We start from the raw sequence: 25,761 nt of genomic DNA on the forward strand, positions 1-25,761 counted from the left end.
GATGTTCCAGGTTCATTTAGTACTTTTTTGTGACCCAATCCTAGAACCAACAATTTCTCCAAGGAGCCCCATTTACTTGTAATGAAGAAGCTTAAGAACCAAGCTCTCCACTACTATTACCAGGAAATAAAAGCCCATACCCCTCTGTAGCAACTGGTGTATGGGACTTTGGCAAAATAACCAATTTAATTAACAATTCATACTGTTCTATTTTCCATACATTTCCTTTTTATTGGACCAAATTTGAAATAATATTGCAGAATCCAATTATTTTGAACTAATGTCAATTAAATTGCTTCTACTTCCAAAACTTCAGGAACTTATACCTCTCTAATCAGCAAAAAACAAAACAAAACAAAACAAAAAAACAAATCACATACTATTCAAAGTGACTTGGGAATAAAGAACAAACTGAGTGATCAGAAGGGGAAAGGGGGTAATAGGCAAAAAAGGGGAAGGGGCAAGCAAAGAAACATGAATAGAGGGCTCACGGGCATGGACAATTGGGGAGATTGACTGTGGCAGTGGGGGGGATGGGATGGGGGAGACTAATGGGAAAAAAGGCAGGAAAACTATAACTGAACAACAATAAAAAAATAAATATACCAGAAAGAAGTTATTTTTTTCCACAAAGATTATTTGTCTCATCAAAAATAGTTTTTTAAAATTGTTTGTCCAATATACAGTTTAAGAATTTTGCCCTGGCTGGTGTGGCTCAGTGGATTGAGTGCTGGACTGTGAACCAAAGGGTCACCAGTTCCATTCCCAGTCAGGGGACATGTCTGGGTTGCAGGCCAGGTCCCCGGTAGGGGGCACACAAGAGGCAACCACACATTGATGTTTCTCTCCCTCCCTTTCTCACCCCTTTCCCCTCTGTCTAAAAATAAATAAATAAAGTCTTAAAAATAGAATTTTGAAGGAGTAATAATGCAGCCTGGCATGCCTCATTACTTATTTTGTCACCTGTAAGATCCTTTACATTTTTTCCTTATGAAAAGTAATCCCCAACCTTCTTCACAGCCTTTTTTACAAGGCATGTTGGGTTTTGCATTACCTCAACAAAAGAAAGCCTTGTAAGAAAAGAAAGGAAAAGGAAGAAAGGAAAGGAAAGGAAAGGAAAGGAAAGGAAAGGAAAGGAAAGGAAAGGAAAGGAGAGGAAATGTTTACAGAGAGAGCAAATTCCATCTCCTTCATTGTGGTTTTCTGTAAGTAATCTTAGTTTGGTAATCATGATATCATCTACACAATGGAATTCTATGCAGCAGAAAGAAAGAAGGAGCTCATACCCTTTGCAACATCATGGATGGAGCTGGAAAGCATTATGCTAAGTGAAACAAGCCAGGCAGTGAAAGACAAATACCACATGATATCACCTTTAACAGGAATCTAAACAACAAAACAAAACAAAACAAAACAAAAAACTAGCAAAATATAACCAAAGACACTGAAATAGGGGATAGTCTGACAGTGGCCAGAGGGGAGAGAAGAGGGAATTTCAGGGGGGAATGGGTAGGGATTACAGGAACAAATTTGGAGGACACATGGACAAAAACTAGGGGTGGGGGGTAATGGGGGGAAGGGGGGGAGGGTTGGGTGGATGGGCTGGAACGGGAGTAGGGGGGAGAAAACTGTACTTGAACAATGATTGAAATAAAAAAAAATCATGATATCATCCATTAATTTCTTGATGAATAAAATGTGTCACTTATAAATACTTCCAGAAATTCCCCAATAGTTGTCAGAGAAGTATTTGTCAGTTATTCAAATAAAGACAGATTACTTGGAAAGCAAAGGCAATCTGGCTTTCAACACAAGCATCTGGCCACTCACTAATATGTTTATCTCCCTGAAATCTTAAGATTGAAGTTATCCTGAAGGATGTTTCAGGTGTTCATTTTGTAGACTAGCCCAGATTATAGCCCTTCATTCTCCAGTCCAGGTTGCTGCAGAGAAAAGTGGTTTCTGTGTTCATCAAAGCTCACTGGGCATTCTCACAGATAGACATTTTCACAACCAAGCATAAATCTCCAATTTTAGCTTAAATTTAACCTACCTCCTTTTTGGAAAAAGAACAAAAGACATCATTTTTGACAATACTACAGTATGTGGCCTCCACAGAGGCTATGAAAAAAATCTCTAATGCTTTAATTAAAGGTTTTATTTTTCTTGCAGTCATGTATAAGTAAATCATGTTTCTTTTTCATACAGCTATATGGAGTACTGTAGTGTTTTGGGCTCAGTCTGATTGTATCTGAAATGGAAACTTGATTTTTAAAAGACTGTTGAGAGCTCTTAGAAGATTTCTAATTATTCTCAATTTAGTTTCCACCTTTTTTTCTAAGTATAAGAGTGTGATTTTTAGGACAATAAATTTAGAAATGGTGGAGGAGAACAGGAGGAGTGAACTATGGCCTTTGGCTACATTGAAATTTGATTTTAAACTTATTGCTGTCTCATCTTTCTCTGTATCACTGGAGTTCTGCTTCTATCAGTACATCTTTTTCTCTCACACATAATTTCCTTAATATATACATATGTCTGTATTAGCTGACCAAATCTTCTTTAACTGTTCATATATTTTCAAATGTTACCTAGATTATAAGAGTGAACAGTAAAAAGATTTAAAAAATGAGAATATAAACCATTTTTCTGTGTATTGGGCATGTTTACTTGCATATTTGTAACAGGGTGCAGCCAAGAGGGGGCCCCCATTAGGGATTTGGAATGGGGTCCAGAATGCAAGGTGTCCAGGAAATATTAGAACAATATATAGGATGTCCTCCCACCTCCACCCCACAGGTTTGAGTTGGGGGAAGGGACACATGGAGCAGGGCCATTTAGAGCTATTTTGTATAGGAACAGCTTTGCAGCTAACCTCTGGCAGGCTCATTTCACATATCTGTAACCTTTAACTAGTTTCATAGATATGTTAAATAGCTGTGACCATGCTTTGAGCCAGGGTGATGGGAGTGACTTACGTCCAAGATGTAACTGGGAGGCAGTTCCCCCTGGTTACAGTGCTGATGGGTGTGAGAACTTGGAGAAGATTGGCTCCATGCCATGGGGCCACACCTGCCCAGACTTACAATGGCAGCCTAGTAAAGCTGGAAGAAAACAGGAATGCTGGCAGGTGTAACTGATTGCAGCAGGGGTCGGAAATGGGGCTGCAGAGGAAGATTGGCATGGGGGTTTTAATCCAGTGCAGCAGCCATGCGAGGAGAGAACCACCAGTTTTGGCAGATTGGGAACCCCACAGCTTTGGAGAGAGTGAGGACCACGTGGCTTTGGGGTGCTCCCTTTTGCCACGTGACTTAGGAAGCAGGAGAGACTTTGCCTGGAAGAAAAGGGGTGAAAGGACTCTTGCTGGTGGGCCATGAGAAGGTGCCACATAACTTTGGATTAATTGGAGATTGTGGTGATGACACAGCTGATGGTGCTGAGAGCCCAAATCATGGACTTCTACTTCTTTTCCTGAGATACGGTGCACCAGATTAGGATAGGGCTGAGGGAGAAGGAAGGACTGCATGCATCTGTGGTTATCCTAAAGGACTTCAATATTTTAATGAACACATTAAGTCACTACTCTAAGTCTGTATAGCTTTAAATAAACATTTCCTTTCCTTTTCACAAATCTCTGGCATTGAGAGACATCTTTCCTCCTGTGGCAGGCATAGCAAATCTAGTGGGGGGTCCTTTCAGTAATAGTATATCATATACTCCCCCTTGGATGTATTTTGTAACATAGTAACATGATATTTAGACTTCAGTAAATTTCTTTTATGACCCTGGGCTTGCAAAGAGTGTTGTTCTGTATAGTTAATAATAATGAACTTTATTCCTAAAGATGATGTGGAAGATGTGAGTAGTAGTTGAGATTGCATTGCTGTTAAAAATGATTTATGAAAACTTTTCACTGGATTTGCAAGAATGGGAAGAATCCAATTATCTCTGTTTTTCTTCACCCTGCAAAGGTCAAATATTAAGAGTAATTGGGAACATCCAATAGTGTAGTACAAAAGCCTGGGGCAGTAGTGCCAAATACAAGAAACTGTTTAGAAGTCCTCAGAGATGGTTGAAAATGAGCATGAGACTGTGAATCCAGACTAAAGGACGTTGTTTTCTGTCAGTTCCACTCTGTTTTTCTCAAAGAAAAAGGGTAAGTAAAAATGGCCTGAGAAGACAGCTAACTGTTCAGTATGTCAGAAAAGAAGCAGGGGTTCTTCTTTAGCTTAGATCTCCCCTAGAGTTAGTTATTCTATGGTAAATCCTCTGTGCTGCCTATAATTTGCATCACAATTTCTAGGAAGAGCACAGAGGATTTAAGGTAGTGAAAATACTCTATAATACTGTAATGATGGATACATGTCATTATTAATTTGTTCATATCCGTGATGTACAACACAAAGAGTGAAGCCTGATGTAAACTATGGACTTGGGGTGATAATGTGACAATGTAGATTAATTGATTGTAACAACTGTACTACTATGGTAGTGAATGTTGATAATGGATAAAGCTATGCATGTGTGGAGGTAGGGAGTATATGGGAAATCTCTGGACCTTCTGTTCAATTTTGCTGTGATTCTAAAACTTCTCTAAAAATAAAATCTATTAAAATTTTCTAAATAGTTCATAATTTAAACTACAGTTTAGTCCTCCTTTGTACATGTTACCCCTAAAGGACACCTACTAGTGTGTCCTTGTCTCTTAATATTTAAAAATATAAAAAAAATATCTAGAGCTAAAGCAAAATATTGGGTTTCACAATCACCTATGTAAGTAGAGCTAAAATAATTAAAAAAGGAATCTCCCTTCTCGTTCTTGCTTTCTTAAGCAAAAAAAAAAAAAAAAAAAAAGATAAATTTCCTTGTAAAACATGATGCTTTCTCTTATGGAATGAATAATTAAATAAGAGTTCTCCAAATAGAAAACAATTGATGTGTAAAATACCTTTGTGGGAAACAAACAAACAAAAAAGCACTTCAACTTACAAAAGATAAAGAAAGTGCTCAAACCTTGTTAGTAACAAGACAATTCATAAAATGTCTGAGTCTTATGTCACTTGATATTCATCACAAGCACATTCTTAGCATTAGAGAACACTCTGTTACCACTTCTGAAGGCTTTAAAATTTGGGGGAGTCTTTAAAGTTTTTAGGCTCTACTAAGCTTCTCTCATTTACAATAATACTACTTATTAGATCATCTTCTTTTTATCCTTCCTCTCTTCCTTCCTGCTTCTCTTTATTTCTTTCCTTCTTATCGTTCTTTTCCCCAGATGAATATGTGCTTATAAAACCATTAATCTAATAATGAAGAAAAACCAAATCTACAAGCTGATACATAAATGCACTCCTGCATGAATAAATTACACCAGTCCCAAGGAGCTGGAGCAAAAGTGTTACAGTTCAGGATTGTGGAAGAGGGTAATTGCCTCATTGTCTCTTCTTTCTAAGGGCTGAAAGCTTGAAAGAGAACACCAAATCAACTACCATTCATGCTGTTGCTCAATGGATTTTGCTAATATTATGATTTACTGCCCTTTCTTTCTACAGAACCTGATTTGAGATTCTTATTTTGTTTTGTAACTTAACATTTCTCTTTCCCCAGTGGGATTTTGTCATGGGGTTGTTTATTAAAGCACAGTGTCATTTACCATTTTTATCATTTCCATTTTATAAGAGTTATTGACAGAAAAATCTGTGAAAGCTCAAGGGGAGTGATGGCTCATATAAATACCTGAATCCAATTCTTTACAAAAACGTAGCCTATACTGAAAAAAAAAATTACTCATTTCAAAATTTTTCTCTCCCAGCTCATTAGTCTCTGTGATCTCTATTTATCACTCTGGATGCATTATTTATTTGGTGCATGTATGTGTTTATGTGTGTGTGTGAGAGAGAGACAGAAAAGGGTATAAGTATACATATGTTCAAAATAAATATGCAAATAATATGTGAGGGAGATGTTGTGTGGGAGACATTTATCCATTGATATAGTAAAACCAATGGATAGGCAATTCTCCATGGTTCCATACCATAAATAGATGGAAAAATGTTAAATATGGATATTATAATGCTGTCATTAAAAAAGAAGATAATCACACTAGAATATAGATAATCACAATAGAATATCAGAAAATATCACAGAACTTAAGAAGTGTACAGGGACACAGGATTTGACTGTGATGGACATCATAGTTTTCTGCTGTTCTTATTTGCTTTCCTAGAACTAAATGTTCTCATATGCAACTAATTTTCTGACCTGAACTAACATCAATATAAACAACAATATTTTTTAAAAGAGCTTGTTTGTTTGTTTGTTTGTTTGTTTGAGACAGGGGAAGGTAGGGAGAAAGAGATGGAGAGAAACATCAATGTGTGGTTGCCTCTCACATGCCCCCCACTAGGGACCTGGCCTGCAACACAGGCATGTGCCCTGACTGGGAATCGAACCAGTGACCTTTTGGTTTGCAGACCCTCACTCAGTCCACTGAACTACACCAGTCAGAGCTGGAAAAGCAGAATTTTTATTTAAAAATCCTATATTCAAATTATAGCACTAACATATACTTGCTGTATAACTATGTATAAGTTTCTTTGTCTGTCTGAGCCTGATTCTCTCTTTTTATGTTTCAAGGACAGTTTAAATTCAATACTATTTTGTATTAGTTTCTGGTGTACAACATAGTGGTTAGATAATTATATACTTTACCAAGTATTCTTCCCAATATTACCAGTACCCACCTGGTACCATACAGTTGTTATGGTATTATTGACTATATTTTCTATGCTGTACTTTACATCCTTGTAACTATTTTGCAACTACAAACTTCTATCTCTTAAACTCTTCACCTTTATCACCTAGACTTCTAATCCCCAGCCCTCTGACAACCATCAGTATCTGTGAATCTGTTTCAATTTTATTTGTTGGCTTATATTGTTCTATAGATTCCACATAAAAGTGAGATCATATGTTATTTGTCTTCACATGTCTGACTTATTTCACTTAGTATAATGCACTCTATGTCCATCCATACCAGGTGTCCCCCACGCTTCATCCATAGACTGGCATGGTCCATGGCCTGTTAGGAACTGGGCTGCACAGCAAGAGGCACATGGCCGGAGAGCAAGTGAAGCTTTGCTCACATTATTGCCTGAGCTCCACACTCCTGTCTCCAGCACTTCCTCATCCTGGTACATGGAGAAATCATCTTCCATGAATCTAGTACTTAGTGCCAAAAAAGTTGATTAGTGCTGATCTATGCTGTTGTAAATGGTAAGATTTCATTTTTATGACCAAGATATTCCACTGTATATATGTAAATACCACTGTTTTTTGATCCACTCATATATTAATGGATACTTGGGTTGCTTCCATGTCTTAGTTAATGTAAATAACACTGAAATGAACATAGAGGTGCATATATTTTTTTAAAGTGTTTTGTATTTCTTTTGCTATATACCCAGAATTAGAACTGCTAGGTCATAAGGCAGTTCCATTCTTAATTTGTTAAGAAACCTCCATGCTATTTTCTATAGTGGCTTCATGAATCTACTTTCCTATCAACAGTGCACTAGGGCAGGGATCTCCACCCCCTGGGCCACAGACCAGTACCAGTCTGTAGCCTTTTAGGAACCAAACTGCACAGCAAGAGGTGAGTGGTGGGCAAGAAAGTGAAGCTTCATCTGTATTTACAGCTACTCCCCATTGCTTGCATTATCACCTGAGCTCCACCTCCTGTCAGAGCAGCAGTAGCATTAAATTCTCAACGAAGCTTGAACCCTACTGTGAACTATACATGTGAGGGATCTAGGCTGCACACACCTTATGCGAATCTAATGCTTGATGATCTGAGGTGGAGCTGAGGCAGTGATGCTAGTGCTGGGGAGCAGCTGCAAATAGAGATTGTCATTTGCAAAGAGGTTTGACGGCATAGAGACCATAATGAATCAATTATTTGCAGACTTATATCAAAACCCTATTAGTGAGTGGCAAGTGACAATTAAGCTGCATCTGGTGGCAGGATTTAATCAGAATCCAACACCTATTTCAGTATGTGCATGGCACATGCATTATTTCATTCACCACTTCCACCTGTGCCTCTTTCTTGCACTGTGCACTAGTCTTGGTCACAGTTTTGGTAAACCCACAAGCTAACCTTAGCCAGAATGGGTAAAAAATAAACATTGCTGGAGGACTTCTTTGAAAAAGGGGAGAGACTCAATGATGAGACAACAGAAGACTCTAAGACTTACAACAAAAAGAAAGCTGCATTTAAAAGAAAATACCAAGAGTCCTACTTAAATTATGGGTTCATTGCAAAAGGTGATTCATATTCTTGAAGCCACTTTATATAACATGTGGTGACTGGCTCTGTAACAAAGCCATGAAACCTTCAAAACTGCTTCACTTAGTATAGAGACCAAGCACCCTACACTAGAAGACATGCCTTTGGAGTTTTTCAAAAGAAAAACAAAAACATTTAAACATGAACAGGAACAATTATTGAAGGCCACCACTTCCTCATATGTGTCTGCACTGAGAACACCTTTCTTAGTGACTAACAGCATTGCTAAAGCTGAGGAGCCCTTTACTGTTGGTGAAGAGCTGATCCTGCCTACTGCTAAGGACATTTGTCATGAAATTTTAGGAGAGGCTGCAGTTCAAAAGTTGGCACGTGTTCCTCTTTTAGCTAGCACCATAATTAGAAGAGTTGATGAAATACCAGAGGATATAGGCACACAATTGTCAGAGAGGATTAATGAGTCACCATGTTATGCAGTCCAGGTTGATGAGTCTACAAATGTTGACAAGAAGGCAACAATGCTTGTTTTCATGCAGTATATTTTTCAGGAGGATGTGCATGAGGATACATTATGGGCATTTATGTTGCCAACCAACACCACAGCTGCAGAACTATTCAAGTTGAATGATTACATGTCAGAAAAACTGAATCGGTCATTTTGTGTCAGTATAGGCATGGACGTAGGGGCTGCCATGACTAGCTGGCTTTCTGGTTTCACAACTCCGGTTGGAGAAGTAGCTTCTGAATGTGAGTCTACACACTGTGTCATCTGTAGAGAAATTCTGGCTAGCTGAAAAATGTCACCTGGACTTAAGAACATTTTTCATGGTGTGTTTAAATTGATAAACCATATTAAAGTACATGTGTTAACTCACATGTGTTCATGCAGCTCTGTGAGGAGATGGATGCAGACCACACATGTCTTCTCTTACACACATAAGTGAGATGGCTTTCTAAAGGTAGATCACTGGCTAGAGTTTTTGAGTTACAAGAGCAACTCCAGAGATTTCTTTTAGAAAAACAGTCACCACAGACAGCACATTTCAGTGGCATAGAATGGGTCACAAAATGTTATTTTATTTTATTTTTTATAATGCTTAGCTTTACTGTTCCAAAGCTCTTTTTTAAAATTGTTGTTCAAGTAAAGTTTTCTGCCTTTTCTCCCGCACCCCTCCCAAGCAGGCCAGGCATCCCCACCTCCTTCCTTGTTTCCACTCCCTCTTGTTACTGTCCATGTATTCTTTTTAGTTGTTCCTATAAACCCTTCACTCTTTCCTCCCATATCCACTCACCTTTCCTCTCTGGTCACTGTCAGCCTGTTCTCATTTTGATGTTTTTGGTTATATTTTGCTTGCTTGTTCAATTTGTTGATTAGGTTCCAGTTAAAGGTGAGATCTTATGGTATTTGTCTTTCACCTTCTGGCTTATTTCACTTAGCATAATGCTCTCCAGTTCTGTCCACATTGTCACAAGGGGTAGAAGCTCCTTCTTTCTGTTGTGTAGAATTCCATTGTGTAAATATACCATTGTTGTTTGATTCATTCATTTACTGATGGGTCCTAGGTTGCTTCTAGCACTTGTTATTGTAAATTGTGCTGTTATGAACACTGGGTGCATAGGTTTTTATGGGTTGGTGTTTCAGGGTTCTTAAGATATAATCTTAGCAGTGAATTTGCCAGGTCAAAGGTCATTCCATTTTTAGTTCTATGAGGAAATTCCATACTGGTTTCCATAATAGTTGTAGAAGTGTGCATTCCCATCAACAGTGCACTAAGATTCCTTTTTATCCACAACCTCTCCAATAATTGTTTGTTGCTTTGTTTATGATGGCCATTCTCAAAGGTGTGAGGTGGTATCTCATTGTAGTTTTAATTTTCATCTCTCTGATGACTAGTGATACTGAGCATCTTTACATATGTCTCTGGACCCTCTGAATGTCCATGTTGGAGAAGTGTCTATAAATGTCCTTTGCCAATTTCTTAATTGGGTTGCTTGTTTTATTAGAGTGGAGTTGTGTGAGTTCTTTATATATTTTGTAGATCAAACCCTTGTGTGAGTTATCATTGGAAAATATGTTTTCCCATACAGTTGGTTCTCTTTTCATTTTAATGCTGTTTTCTTCAGCCATGCAGAAGCTTTTTATTTTGATGAGATCCCACTTGTTTATTCTTTTCTTTATGTCCCTTGCTCTAGGGGACATATCAGTAAAAATGTTGCTGCATAAAATACCTGAGATTTTCCTGCCTATGTTCTCCTCTAGGATTCTCATGGTGTCACTACTTATATTTAAGTCTTGTATCCACCTTGAATTTATTTTTGTGTATGGCGTAAGTTGGTGATCAAGTTTCATTTTTTTGCATGTAGCTGTCCAGCTCTCCCAACACCATTTATTGAAGAGGCTACATTTGATCCATTTTATGCTTCTGCCCCCCTTGTCAAATATTAATTGACCGTAGAGCCTTGGGTTTATTTATGGGCTCTCTATTCTGTCTCATTTGTCCATGTGTCTGTTGTTATGCCAGTAAGAGACTGTTTTGATTACAGTGGCCTTGTAATACAGTTTGGTATCAGGTAATGTGATCCCTCCTATTTTGCTCCTTTTTTCTAAAAATTGCTTCAGCTGTTTGTGGTTGCTTATGGTTCCATATAATTTTTGCATTATTTGATCTATATCTGTGAAATATGTCATTGGTACTTTAATAAGTATTGCATTGAATCTATAAATTGCTTTGGGTAGTATGGACATTTTGATGATGGTAAGTCTTTTGATCCATGAACACAATAAATGGTTCCATTTGTTTATGTCTTATGTAATTACTTTCTTCAGTGTTGTGTAGTTTTCTGAGTACAGGTTTTAACCTCCTTGGTTAGGTTTATTCCCAGGAATTTAATTTTCCTTGTTGCTATATGAATGAGATTACTATCCTGATTTCTGTTTCTGATATTTCATTGTTGGTTGACAAAAATGCTTCCGTTTTCTGAATATTGACTTTGTATCCTGCTGTTTTGTCAAATTCATTTATTAGGTCAAGCAGTTTTTTGGTGGAGTCTATATAATTTTCTTTGTACACTATCATGTCATCTGCAAACAATGAGTGTTTTGTTTCCTCTTTTCCAATTTGGATGCCTTTTATTTCCTTTTCTTGTCTGATTGCTGAGGCTAGGACTTCCAATAATATGTTGAATAGAACTGGTGAAAGTGGACAACCTTGTCTTGTTCCTGAACTTAGTGGGAAAGTTTTTAGTTTTCCCACATTGAGTATGATGTTGGTTCTAGGTCTCTTGTATATGTCCTTTATTATTGTGAGCGATGCTGCCTCTATTCCCTCTTTGATGAGTGTGTGTGTGTGTGTGTGTGTGTTTTATTGTATTGGGGGTTGTACCTTATCAAATGCTTTTTTCACATCTATCAATATGATCTTGCCATTTTGGTCTTTCTTTTTGTTTATGTGATGTATTACATTTATTAATTTGTGAATATTGTGCCATCCATGCATCCTTGGGATGAATCCCACTTGATCATGGTGTGTGATATTTTTACTGTATTTATGGATGCAGTTTGTTAATATTTGTTGAGGATTTTAGCGCCTATGGTCATCAGCAATATTGGCCTGACATTTTCTTTCTTATGCCTATCTGGTTTTGGGATTAGGATCATGCTGGCTTCATAAAAGAGTTTGGGACTATTCCATCTTCTTGAATTTTTGGGAATAATTTGTGAATGATAGGGGTTATTTCTTCCTTAAATGCTTTGTAGAATTCTCCTGTGAAACTCTCTGGTCCAGGGCTTTTGTGTGTTGGGAGTTTTTTGATTACTGCTTCAACTTCATCAGGTGTTATAGGCCTGTTCAGGCTTCCTGCTTCTTCTTCATTCAGTTTTGGAGGATTATATTTTTCTAGAAAATTGTATATTCACCTAGGTTTTGAAATTTCTTGGCGCATAGTTATTCATAACAATTTCTTAGAATTCTTTGTATTTCTGTGGTATAAGTTGTAATCTCTCCTCCTTCATTTCTCATTGTGTTTATTTGGATCCTTTTTTTTTTTTCTTGATGAGTCTGATTAAAGGCTTGCCAATTTTGTTTATGTTTTGAAAGAATCAGCTCCTGGATTTATTGATCCTTAGAATTGTGTTTTTAGTCTCTATGTTGTTTAATTAAGCTTTGATCTTGGTTATTTCCATCCTTCTACTTGCTCTGGGCTATCTTTGTTGTTGTTCCTCAAGTTCTTGTAGGCATAGGGTTAGGTCGTTTATTTGAAATGTTTCTATCTTTTTAGGTAGACCTGTATCACTATGAACTTCCATCCCAGGACTGTATTCACTGTGTTACATAAGTTTTGGGTTGTGGTAAATTCATTTTCACTTGCTTCCAGAAAATTTGTGATCTCTTCCTTGGTCTCATTCTTGACCCATTCATTGCTTAATAGCACACTATTGAATCTCCATGAGTTTGAGTGATTTTTAGGTTTTTTTTTTTTTTTCTTGAGGTAGGTTTCTAGTTTCACAGTCGTTTGGTCAGAGATAATGCTTGAAATGATTTCAATATTCATGAAGTTGTTGAGGCTTTTTGTGTGTCCTATCAAGTGGTCTAACTTTGAAAATGTTCCATGTGCTTTTGAAAAGAATATGTAATTTGCTTCTTTGGAATGAAAAGCTCTACATGTATATCAGTTTAGTTCATTTGATCTAGGACATTGTTCAATGCCACATTATCTTTGATAATTTGTTTTAAAGATCTACCCATTTTTGACACTGGTTTGTTGAAATCCCCTAGTATAAGTGTGCTGCTGTCTGTATCTTTTTGAAATCCTCTATGATTTTCTTTATGTATTTGGGTGCTCCTATGTTGGGTGCATGCATATTCACAATGTTTATATCTTCTTGATGCATTATTCCTTTGGGTATTATGAAGTGACCTTCTTATTATGGCCCTTTTTCAAAGTCTGTATTGTCTGATATGATTATTGTTATCCCGGCTCTTTTCTCCTTTCCATTTTTTTAAGAATATTTGTTTCAAGTCCTTCACTTCCAGTTTGTATAGGTCTTTTGTTCTGAGGTGGGTCTGTGTAGGCTGCACATGTGTGGGTCATGCTTTCTTATCCATTCAGCTATTCTATGTCTTTCAATTGGGACACTTAATCCATTTATGTTTAAGGTTATTATTGATAGGCACTTATTCTTTGCCATTTTTCCATACCTGTATTTCTCTCTCACTGTTTTTCTTCCTTTTCTTAAAGCAGACTGTTTACTATATCTTGCAGAGGTGCTTTGGTAGAGGTGTATTCTTTTAGACTTCTTTTGTCTAGGAAACTCCTTATTTGGGCCTCCATTTTAATTGAGAGCATTGCTTGATAAAATATTCTTGGTTGCAGGTCTTTGGTTTTTGTTGCTTGTAATATTTGTTGACATTCTCATTTGTCTTGGAACATTGTCTTTGAGAAGCCAGCTTCTGGTCTCATCAAGGCTCCCTACTGACTTTAGGATTCTCTCTTTATCTTCAAATTTTGTCATTTTAGTTAAGATGTGTCTTGAAGTGGGCCTCTTTGGGTTCCTCTTGATTGGAACTCTGTGTTTCCTGGATTTGTATGACTTTTTCTCTCATCAAATTAGGGAAATTCTCCATCATTACTTTTTCAAACAGGTTTTCTATTCCTTGCTTTTCTTCTTCTCCTACTGGAATCCTTATTATACCAGTATTATTATGTTTCGTGTGTCTTGCAGCTCACTTATCACCTGTTTGTTCTTTTGGAGTCTACTTTCTGTTTCTTGCTCTTTCTGGGTGTTTTTTTCTACCTTGTCCTCCAGCTCACTGATTTGATCCTCTGCTTCATCCAGCCTGCTTTTAATTCCTTCTAGTGTGTTTTTTTATTTCCAAGATTTTGTTGTCCATTTCTTCCTTCTTGCCATTTATAGTTTCTATTTTCTTTTTCATAGTGCTGTAATTCTCACTCAGTTCCTTGTAGTTGTTTGTGAGTTCCTTCAGCATCTTTGTAACCATTATTTTGAATTCTATATCTGATAGTTTGGTTACTTCCATTTCTTTTAGCTCTTTTAGTGGGGACTCTTCCATTCCTTTTGATTGGATGTATTCTTTTGTCTCTCCATTTTAGTTGACTCTTTTTTTTTTTTTTGTTATGTCTTCATTTCCTGATGCTTTGCTTCACTAGCTGCCTTTGTAGGGTGAACTTTTATAGTAGGAATTCTATGGGGTTCAGTGTTGTGGTCTCTTTGGTATTCTTGTCTGGACACTCTAGGATTGCACTTTCTTCTCTTTGTGTGGGCTCTCTTAATGTACATGGGTTTCTACCTTTGGTGATTCCTTTGTTGATGGTTTCTCTCCTCCAGCAAGTATCCTGATGTTCACAGCTCCCACCTATCCTTGTATATTATCAGTAGTAGGGAGTAGGTAAAATGGATTAAGATAGTGGGACAGTATTTTATGGGATTTAATGAACCAGCAAGTAGAGAAGAGATAAGAGATTCTTTGGTTAAGTATAGAGTTAACTGTGATATTTCACTCAACTAGCCACTTCTTATAAAAGGTGAAAGAGAGATAAAACTCTTGTTAGAGGGGAAGAGGATTATGAGCTGAATCCAGAAAACATGGCTTATGCAAGGATAGATGATGAGATATAGTTAGAGTAAAGGATAAAGTGTAGGCATAGTGTGAGGGAGAATAGAGTTAACCACAACAATAATAATTCTCAGGATTAAAGTAAAGTGGGGTAAGATCAGGGATGGTTGCTGTGTGGTATGTATAATTGTATGGAATGACAATTGTTTATAATATTACCGGAACAGCAATAACATGACAAGAAATAAATGATTTGGATAACCAGAATCAAAAGTACCCAATCAAGATGTGTATGTACGTTATTGGAACAGTGTTGAAGTGAAAGAAGGAAAATCAATATACAATAAAGGGAGAATAAGGAAAACCAGTCAAACAATGCATTTAAGTACAGAAATAAAACAAGCATAACTAAACATAAGGAAGAGAAATTTAAAAAATACTAGTAAAATAAAAGTGGTAAAAATAAAGAAAATATAATAATACATATAAACAATAAATTGCCAGCTCTATGGGATAGAAAAGTGACATTTGTCCCAGTTTCTCAATATTTGTGGTTAGCCTTGTGCTCCCCCTTTAGATCTGTCTCTGGACCCTTCCTAACTCCACATCTTATTGTCTCACTTGAGGGAAGAAGAAAAAGGAAGTAAAAAGTGAGAGGAAACAAAAAAAAATAAGCTTCCTGCTGACTTTCAATCTATTCAGTGAGTTCTACTGGCCTTCCTAGATGCCACAGGAAGAGGGGGACTCAGCTTCACTTTTCTCCCTCCCTTTGGTTTTGTGAGGATGGGGACCAGGTGTGGGCCACAACATTCAGTTTCCCAGCATGTGGCCCAGGTACTCCATGAGCTGCCAGGCTCAAATCAGCCACTCAGTCTCTGGGCAAGCAGCGTGAGTCAATCTCGGGAAAGCTGTTCCCTTGTGCTACTCAGCCTCTGAGTGTGCAGCACGAGACAAGCTCAGGGGCACAGTTCCATATGGCATCTCAGCTTCTGAATGTGTGCAGCAAAATCATTCTCAGGGTGAGCAAGCTGCTTCTCAGGAGTTCCTTACAATGCAGCTGCCCACCATTCTTAACAAGTGCATGGTTTTTCATACAGCCTTACTTTCCAACCAGTCTGGAGACTATCCAAGTCAGGGTTCTACACTGCCCAACTCCTCCCTTCTCCAGGTGTCACCTTGCACCTCAATTATTCTGTTGCCAGCGTCCACAGTCCCAGTGGATGTATACCACCTCTGTGTGTCTCCCACTTTACCTCTCCCCCCCCCAGTGGTTTCAAGCATTCAGGTCCCTCCTGGGGCTGAAGTGCCCTCCGTGCTCTGGTAGGAGAGGGAGCTGGTCATGTACCTCTCCTCCCCATATCCTGTGGCAGGCACCAGGCCAAGGGTCACAGATGCCTTGGTCCCCGTACAGATCCCAGGGACCTTACTGTCCCAGTGCACTCTCCTCACCATCTGGTTTTCAATGTCCTCTGCAATTTTTGGCCCCCAAACTTCATATAAGCTGGGATTCTGTTGGCTGTTCACTCTGTTCCTCAGAAGATTAGCTAGGTGTTCTAGCTGGGCACAGGGAGAACTGGGCTCCTCTCCCACATACCTCGCTGCCATATTTGCAGCCTGGATTGCAAAATTTGCTTACTTGTGTGCCATAATCAACCTACTCAATGAACTCAATTTTGTCACATCAAGGGAGAATCACAACAATGTTCAAGTCAGTGGATAGCATGGCTGCATTCAAAGCCAAACTGGAATCATGGAGATGACAAATGAGGATTGGAATTTTTGACATGTTTCTAACATTAGCAGAGATTTTGAAACAGACTGAGCCAAGACCTTTTCCCTCCCAGCAGGTGTATGATCATCTACCTCAGCTTTCAAAAGAGTTGAGAATTAGTTCACAACAACAACAACAACAACAAAGACCACGAACTGGGAAGAAATGGGTCTGCAACCCATTTGTGAATAAGCCAGGTGAATCAACTTTGTCCATGTTAGAAGAGGATCAACAGCTTGAAATTACAAGGGACAGTGGCTTTAAAAGTATGTTTGAGGCAACTTCAACTCTCTGTACACAAGGGACAGTGTCAAGGTAGATTATCCTGAGACTAGCACAAAAGCAGTGAAAAGCCTGCATCCATTTCCAAGGTCCTGTCCTCATGAAGCAGAGTTTTCTGCTGTGATGGCAATCAAAATAAGATTATAGAGTAGACTGGACATAAGCAACACACTTCAGGTATTACTGTCTCCCACCACCCCCAAAGGGGACCATCTAGTTGCACAAAAGCAAACTTACAGCTCCCACTGATTCTGCATTATGATGAGTAATATAGTTATTTCATTATATATTACTATGTAATAATAATATAAATAAAGTATACAATAAATGTAACACACTTCAGCCATCCTGAAAACATCCCCTCTCCCATGGTCCATGGAAAAATTGTCTTCCAAAAAACCACCCCCTGGTTCCAAAAAGGGGACCACTGCACTAAGGTTTTCTCTTTCTTTTTTCTGTTTTCCTTAATTTCCTCTTGATTATGTTTTTTCCATTACCACTTGGTCTCTTTACACTCCCCTCCTCTCAGCAATCACCACACTGTTGTCCATGTCCATGAGTCCTTTTTCCTTTATGCTCAACCCCTCCACTCTCTCACCTCCACCCACCCAACTAGCTATAATGTGTCCTCCATCTATTAGTCTATCTCTGTTTTGCTTGTTATTTCAGTTTGTTCATTAGATTCAACATATGAGTGAAATTATATAGAAAGTGCATTTCTCTGATTGAATTATCTCACTTAGAATAATGTTCTCCAGGTTGCTCCATTCTGTTGCAAAGGGTAAAATTTTATTCTTTTTTTTTACAGCCTAGTATAATTCCATTGTGTAAGTGTCTCATAGTAGTTTGATTCAATTGTCTATTGATGGGCACTTGGAATGCTTCCATAACTTGGAGATTGGAAATAACACTGCAATGAACATAGGGATTCTTATGTTCTTTCAAGTTACTGTTTTGGGTTCCTTTGGATATCCCCAAAAGTGGGATTTCTGGGTCAAGAGGCAGTTGCACTTTTAATTTTTTGAGATATCTCTATACTGCTTTCCACAGTGGCTGCACCAGTCTGCATTCCCACTAAGGATGCAAAAGGATTCCCCTTTCTCCACATCTTCACCAGGACTTATTGTTTGTTGATATATTTATGATAGCCATTCTGACAGGTGTGAGATGGTATCTCATTGTGGTTTCTATTTGCATTTATCTGATTATCAGTGATGTTGAGCATCTTTTCATATGTCTATTGGCATTCTACATGTCCTGTTTGGATACAGGTCTATTTAGATCCTTTGCACCTAGTATAACTGGGTTATTTGTTGTTTTTCATTTGGCATTGAGTTTTGTATGTACTTTATGAATTTTGGATGTTAATCCTATTAGAGATGTATTGGTGAATATATTCTCCCATTCTGTGTGTTGTCTTTTTATTTTGTTGATGATTTCTTGTTTTGTAAAACTGTTTAATTTGATGAAGTCCCATTTGTTTATTTCTTTTTTTGCCTCCCATGCCTGGGAAGATATATCTGATAAGAAATTTCTATAAGTTGCCCAAGTTGTATGTTATTTTCTGTTTCTCTTCTCATGCCTTTAAGATTCTCTCTTTGTCTTTAAAACTTGTCATTTGAATTATGATGTGTCTTGGAGTAGGCCTCTTTGGGTTAACCTTCATTGGGACTCTCTGTGCCTCCTGAAATTGTGTGGCTTTTCCTCTATCCAGGTTCAGGAAGTTTTCTGTCATTATTTTTTCAAACAGGGTTTCTTTCCCTTGTTTCTTTTCTTCTTCTTCTGGTATTGCTGTTATTCGAATGTTTTTTGCGTTTCATGCTTTTGGTTCCCTTAAGCTTTCTTCAGATTTTTTAAGTCTTTTTTTCATGCACCTCCTTTCCCTGGGTATTTCTTTTTACCTTGTCTTCCATCTCATTAATTCAGTCCTCTGCTTCATCCAAGCTGCTTGTAATTCATCCTACTATAATTTTTTCAATAATTGTTTTCTACATTTTTCCTGTTTCTTGTTTACAGTTTCAAGTTCCTCTTTCATACTGTTGTAGTTCCCACTGAGTTCCTTGTAGTTGTCAGAGAGTTACTTGAGCATTCTTAAAACCATTCTTTTGAACTCTGTGTATGATAATTTGCTTCCCTGCATTTCACTGATCTATTTTACTGGGGTGTTTTCCATTCCATTTGATTGAACGCTTTTTCTTTTTCTCCCCATTTGAGATTACTCTTTTTGTTAGTTTCTGAAGCTGTGTATGCTCTTCTTTGCCTGCCTATATTCATGGGGTAAACTGTGGTAGGAGTTTTTTGAGACTCAGTGGTTAAGTCTCTTTTATCTCCTTCTCTGGATGCTCTAGGGTTGCCATTTCTTCTGTTGGTGACAACTCTTTTTGTACTTGTGCTTTACATGATGGTGGGTCCTTTTCTGATGTGTTCTCCCATTCAGCAGCTTTACTGGTATTCATCAGTCCCACCTTTTTTTGTATGCTGCTGTACAGGTGTTGGTTGATAAAGTGGTATTACCAGACCATCAAACATATGTCAGCTAATAGGTCCACCTACCATTTCAGCAGTCTTAACTGCAATAGAACTAAGATTAATAAATGAGAAGACGAATCGCAGATATTATGTGACATGACAAAGGGAATATGAAATGACTGAAAAGGGGAAAATGTCGTTGTATGGTAAGAGGGAGGAGAATTGATCAGAGTTGGGATAAAATTGAGGTGAAGAAATGGAGAGAGCAAAATTACAAAGTAAGTAAAACAAGCAAGGGTAATGGACACAATGGGGTTAGAAGAACAAAAAGTATACTATGAGTTTTACTTAAAATTGTAAAGGTACAGCAACAATGGAAGTGAAATTGGAGGAATACCCACAGCAACACCAACCAAATGAAATTTAATAAAGGTGGAACAGTAATAAGAACATTGTAGAAAATCAAAAAGTGAGTATGAAATATCTACAGTAACAAAAAGTTATTTTGAGAGGATGGTGTAGGAAAATTGATAAGAATACAGAGTAAAGCTCAGGTTGAGAGAGAGGAAAAAATACAGAGGAAAAAGTAAGATAAAAAATGGAGAGAAAAAGCAATGAGATAAAATTTCTTACTCAACTGATCAGACATAAGGCAAAGGTAAAATGGAGTAAGACAGCAAGAGAGTATTCTATGGGATTTGAAGAACTAACAAGTAGTGAACAAATTGGAGATCCTTTGGAGAAGTATGACAACAACTGGGATATTTCACCCAACCAGCCACTCTTTATAAAAGGTGAAAAAGAGATAATACTCTTATTAGATGGTAAAAGAAAATATGACCTGACTTTAGAAAGCAGAGGACTTATGTGAGGTTAGATAGAGGAGAAATAGAGAGTATAGAATAGAAACTTAATGTAGTGTGTAAGAAAACAAAGTCAACCACAAGAGTAATAAAGCTCAGGAAAATGATGAAGAGGATTAAGTCCAGGGAAGGGTACTGTGTTGGATTTGGAATAGCAATACTATGATAAGAAATATATAATCTAAATAAAAAATGAAAAGTAAAAGACAAAGAGTCGTGTGTTATTTGGAATATGAGTGAAGTGAAAGAAGAAAAAATTGCAATGTAATATGAAAGGGAGAATAAAGAAAAAATCAAACAATGAAATCAAACAAACAAGTAAAACAAAAATAAATGACTTGAATGGAAAGAAAAGAAATAAAAAGTGCAAGTTCTGAAAGGTAACAAAGTGATATTTGTCTCAGCTATGGGTGTTCATCTTCTGACTTCTTTCTGGATCTGTCTCTGGTTTTCTCAGAGCTCCAGGTTTTATTGTCTTACTCTTAGGGGGGACAAAAGCCTCCCACTGACTTTAACTTGCCAAGTGGATTCTGCAGGTCTTCCCAGATCCTACAGGCAGAGGGGAGCTGAGCTCCATTTTCTTTTCCTTCCTTGTGGTTCCACGAGAATGTGGGCTCAACCTAGGCTACAATACTCATTGGTACCCAGTTTCCAGCCCATGCCATCTGAGTGCTTTGCAGTGTGTACTGCCCACTCTCTGCATGTGTGGCAGGCTGGCACCAATAATCCACTTCATTTTGCTACCCTTTGATCAGTCTGTGAGCTGCACTGAGTGGGAACGAATCATGCCCCTTCTCCTCCCTCCTTGCTGGCCAGGCCACTGTGCTCACCAGGACCCTGTCCACACAAGGTCTTTCTGCAGGAGATTCCTGTGTGCTTTAGGTCCTAACACAGTAGCTGAGATCCTGTTTTGAAAGAAGTTCCTTGGGTGTAGCTTGCCATTCCCAACAAGTGCTTGGCTTTTGACACAGATTGAGTTGCTGACCAGGCTAGAGTCTACCTGAGTCATGGCTAGTCATGGCACATCTCTTCTTCCAGTTCCAACTGTCACCAAGGTCCCCAATTACTTTGGTACTGTCCCAGCTGGTGACAGCCACCCAAGTTGGGGTACACCACTGGCTTTGTGTCCCTTACTGCCTCTTTATCCCACTAGCAACTTTTTCATACAGGTTTTCCCTGAGGTGGATCTGTGACTTCTCTGCTCTGGGAAGGGAGGGAGCCACTATGTTGAAATCATTGATCTGGCTCTCCTCTAGTGCTCCTGTGGCAGCTGCAGTCTCCGGTGCAAGGGCCAGGGACTTTCATGTGGGCCTACAAAATCTATTTACCATAGGTATTTAAGCATCTTCTGCAACTTTTGGCTTCCAAACTTCCTATCAGCAGGGTTTGTGTTGGCTGTTCATGCTGTTCCTCGGAAGACTGGCTATGTGTTTCAGTTAAGTGCATGAGAAAGTGGGCTCAGATCCCATGTACCTTGCCAACATCTCCCCATGTCTTTCCTTTCCAATTTTGATGCTTTTAATTTCTTCTTCTTGTATGATTGCTGTAGCTAGGACTTCCAGTACTGTACTGAATAAGAAGTAAAAACAGAAAGCCCTGTCTTATTCCTGATCTTAAGGGGAAAGTTTACATTTTTTGCCTATTGAGTATGATGCTGGCTGTTGGTTTGCCATATATGACCTTTATTATATTTAAGTGTGTTTACTCTTTCCCACCTTTATGAGAGTTTTCCTTATAAGTGGGTGCTGGATTTTATCAAAGTCCTTTTGTGGATTTCTGGCAAAGATGGAAGTATAGGTAGATACACTGTGTATCCTCAAACAACCAAAAAAAAAAGGACAAAAAAGGACAAAAACAAATTAAAAAACAGAAGGTTCCAGGTTGGTGAACTATGGCACTTCCAGGTGCCCCCAAGCCTGGCCTGAAACTCCACAAAGATAGACAAATCTTTGTTCAGGACATTGTCCCATGCCTCGTCATATGGCTATTTGGGAGAGCTGGGGACACAAGTATACCTGCTGGAAGAGGAAACTCACCAACAAAGGAACAGATAATATGGAAGAAGGTGAAGGAGGGAGTGGAAGGCATATGAACCCCCACTTAGGCCCAATCTGGAAACACAACTAAATGGTGGAAAAATTACTCAGAACAAACAACTGGACAAGAGTGAGAGAGAAGCCTCAAAACCTCACACAGACAGAAGACCCAGCTTCAACACAATCTGTTCACAGCTTCACAACAGAATACAAGACATGGTAGAGTGACTCTCAGTTAAACATCTGGAGGGGAGGAGCCACCAAAGAAAGACCCAACAATAATTAAATCCTAAAGGCATACAGCCAGCCAGCAAAAATGTTAGACAAAGACTAGCAAGTTCAGGAGATCAAGCAGACTGCACCACTCAATCTCACAGGTCTTCTACCATAGAGGTTCACACCGTAAACCCAGGGAGTCAATTTAAGAAGCAGAGGCAGACAAGAAGAGTCTCACAAGCAATGGGAAGACAAAGAAACAATCCCCAAATGAAAGGAAAGGAGGAAGCCTCAGAAAGAATGCTAAATGAAATAGAGGCAACTCAACTATCAGATATTGATTTCAAAGCAATGGTTATCAGGAACCTCAATGAACTCAAAGAGAATTACCAGAATATACAGAGAAAAAATGAACTTACTGAAAACTATATCAGCATAAAAAAAGGGATACAGAAATAATCAAAAAGGGCCAGAAAGAAATGAAGAATACAATTTCTAAACTGAAGAACACACCAGAAGGAATCAAAATCAGGCTAGATGAAGCAGAGTATTGGATAAGCGAACTGGAGGACAAAGTATCAAAGAACACTTAGAATAAGCAAGAAACAGAAAACAGACTCAGAAAGAATGAAATGGGGTTAAGGGGAATGCAGGACAACATGAAACATAATAATACCTATATAATAGGGATACCAGAAGGAGAAGAATAAGAGCAAGGCATAGGAAACCTGTTTGAAAAAGTAATGATGGAAAGCATTCCTAACTTTATGAGAGAAATAGTCACACAAATCCAGGACACAGAGAGAGTCCCAATCAAGAGGAACCCAAAAAGGTCCACTTCAACATACAACATAATTAAAGTGGCAAAATTACAAGACAAAGAGATCATTTTAAAGGCAGCAAGGAACAAACAAGAAGTTACATGCAAGAGAGCCCCAATAAGGCTAGCAGCGGATTTCTGAATGGAAATTCTCCAAGCCAGAAGGGAAGGGAAAGAAATATGCTGAGTAATGAAAAGTAAGGGCCTGTGACCAAGACAACTCTATCCAGCAAGACTCTCAATTAAAATGGAAGGCCAAATAAGGAGCTTTCTGAACAAAAGAAGCCTCAAAGAACATACCTCTTCCAAACCAGCTCTGTGAGAGATGCTAAAGGGAGTGCTTTAAGAACAGCAAGGGAAACAGAGGGAGAGGGGAACACAGGTATGAAAAATGGCAATGAATAAGTACCTATCAATAATAACCTTAAATGTAAATAGATTGAATTCCCCAATCAAAAAACATAGAATAGCCAAATGGATAAGAAAGCAAGACCCACACATATGCTGCCCACAAGAGACCCACCTCAGAACAAAAGATCTACACAGACTGAAAGTTAAGGGCTAGAAACAAATTTTCCAAGACAATGCACAGGAAAAGAGAGCCAGCATATCAATACTCATGTCAGACAATACAGACTTCAAAAAAAGAGCCATAAAAGGAGATCCAGAAGGTCACTTCATAATACTCAAGGGAATAATCCATCAAAAAGACATAAACATTGTAAATATATATATGCACCCATCATAGGAGCACCCAAAAATATAAAGAAAATCTTGAAGGATTTCAGGAAAGATATTGACAGCAATACAATTATACTAGGGGATTTCAATACCCCACTGTCAAAAATGGACAGATCGTCCAAACAAAATATCAAAAAAAGATATTATGGCATTGAACAATGTCCTAGATGAAATGGACTTAACTGATATATATATATATATATATATATATATATATATATATATATATATATCAGTATTATATATATATATATAAAATACTGATATATATATATACTGATAATTAACTGATTATACACACACACACACACACACACACACACACTGATGCTTAACTGATTATCCCAAGGAAGCAAAATACATATTCTTTTCAAATACATATGGAACATTTTCAAAGATAGACCACATAATAGGACACAAAACAAACCTCAACAAGTCCAAGAAAACTGAAACCATATCAAGCATTTTCTCTGATCTCAAGGGATTGGAATTAGAAATCAACCTCAAAGAAAAAAAAAAAACAAAGCATTTAAACTCTTGGAGATTGAATAGCATGCTATTAAACAATGAATGGGTCAAGAATGAGATTAAGAAAGATATCAAAAATTTCCTGGAAGAAAATGAAAATGAACTCACAATAACTCAAAACTTATGGGACACAGCAAAGGCAGTCCTCAGAGGGACATTTTTAGTGATACAGGCCTACCTAAAAAAGATAGAAACATTTCAAATAAACAACCTAACCCTATGCCTACAAGAACTCAAGGAACAACAACAAAGACAGCTCAGAGCAAGTAAAAGCATGGAAATAACCAAGAGCAGAGCAGAATTAAATGACATAGAGAGTAAAAGCATAATTCTGAGGTTCAATCAATCAAGGAGCTGGTTCTTTCAAAACATAAACAAAATTGGCAAGCCTTTAAGCAGACTCATCAAGAAAAAAGAGAGAGAACCCAAATAAACATAATCAGAAATGAAAGAGAGGTTACAACTGACACCGCAGAAACACAAAGGATTGTAAGAAATTACTATGAAGAACTATATGCCAAAAACTTTGAAAACCTAGGGGAAATGGACAAATTTCTACAGAAATGTAATCTTCAAAATTGAATGAAGAAAAACCAGAAAGACTTAACAGACCAATAACAGCAACTGAAATAACAGTAAACAAAAAAGCTTCCTACAAACAAAAGCCCTGGACTAGACAGTTTTACAGGAGAATTTTACAAAGCATTTAAGTAAGAGTCAACCTGATCCTTCACAAATTATTAAAAAAAATTCAAAAAGATGGAATAGTCCCAAACTCTTTTATGAAGCCAGCATCATTCTAATCCCCAAACCAGATAAAGATATAAGAAAGAAAATGTCAGGCTAATATCGCTGATGAACACAGATGCTACAATCCTAAACAAAATATTGGCAAACCACATCCAGCAATACAGTAAAAATATCATATGTCATGACCAAGTGGGATTCATTCCAGGGATGCAAGGATGGTACAATATTCACAAATCAATAAATGTAATACATCACATAAACAAAAGGAAAGACAAAAATCACACGATCATATGAAGAGATGTGGGAAAAGCATTTGATAAGGTACAGCACCCATTTGTGATAAAAGCCCTCAAAAAGTGGGAATTCTGTAGAGGGAGCATTCCTCAACATTATAAAGGCCACATA

This window comes from Phyllostomus discolor, chromosome X, assembly GCF_004126475.2.
Source record: "Phyllostomus discolor isolate MPI-MPIP mPhyDis1 chromosome X, mPhyDis1.pri.v3, whole genome shotgun sequence".
Taxonomy (NCBI): Eukaryota; Metazoa; Chordata; class Mammalia; order Chiroptera; family Phyllostomidae; genus Phyllostomus; species Phyllostomus discolor.